General features: G+C 45.6%; 1 pseudogene; it reads right to left on the minus strand.

Moving 5' to 3' along the window:
* Positions 1-366: 366 nt before the first annotated feature.
* LOC117704922 (RING-box protein 2 pseudogene) lies at positions 367-651 on the minus strand (annotated as a pseudogene).
* Between the last annotated feature and the right edge of the window lie 322 nt (positions 652-973).

Genomic DNA, 973 nt, shown 5'->3' on the forward strand with positions numbered 1-973 from the left:
TCTACTGCTCTCTCTCTTAAAGCTTTTCTAAGCAGTATGTATCACACACACACACACACACACTTTTCCTAGAGGTAGGAAAGGCCATTTTTAATAAATTATCTTCTTAATTGTAGCGAATTTCCCAAAATTAAACAGACAAAATGATAAACCGTGCCTTGAGTGAGTCTCAAAGGCCGCACACCTTCTCTATCTGAAGGACAAATCCCCTGGAGTGTCTAGTTTTTTGTCCAGTAATTTGATGGCAAGGTTGTCCAGGGTCATCCAGGGTCACCAACCACACCAGGAGAGCCTCTGCCACCTCTCATTTGCCAATTCTTTGGACCGCCCAGCCCTGCTGGCACAGAGGGCAACAATTGTTCTATTTTAACCACAGGGGCATGAAGCAGTTGTGGAAGGAAAGGTTGCATTCTCCCCAGACCACAAACAGTTCTCTCATTTGTTTTCAGCTTGACATCTAAGACAGGCATCCATTACCTGGACCTTGCAGATGGTGCAGGTATCAAACTCAATGTCCCAGCTCCACATGGCTACCACGTCCCACTTCTTGAGGGAGAACATCTTGTTGCTTCTCGACTTGGAGCCTGAGCTCCCGGAATATGAGGAAAGGACACAGGGTTCCTCGGCATCCTACACGTTCACATCGGCCATAAAATTAATTCTTTTTAAACTAAGCTATCAGGCTGGAGAGATGCTCAGAGGTTAGGAGCACTGGCTGTTCTTCCGGAGCACTCATGTGGCGGCTCACAGCTGTCTGTGACTCCAGTTCTAGGAGATCTGGCATCCTCATACAGACATACAGGTAAGCAAAACACCAATGTACATAAAAAAATAAAATAAGTAATTCTTTTTTTTTTAAAGCAAGCTCTGAGGTTGGAGAGATGGCTCTGTGGTTGAATGCACTGGCTGCTCTTCCAGAGGACCCAACTTTGATCCCCGGCACCCACATGGTAGCTCTTATCCATTTGTAAAA

Source organism: Arvicanthis niloticus, chromosome 3 (genome assembly GCF_011762505.2).
Source record: "Arvicanthis niloticus isolate mArvNil1 chromosome 3, mArvNil1.pat.X, whole genome shotgun sequence".
In the NCBI taxonomy this organism is placed as follows: Eukaryota; Metazoa; Chordata; class Mammalia; order Rodentia; family Muridae; genus Arvicanthis; species Arvicanthis niloticus.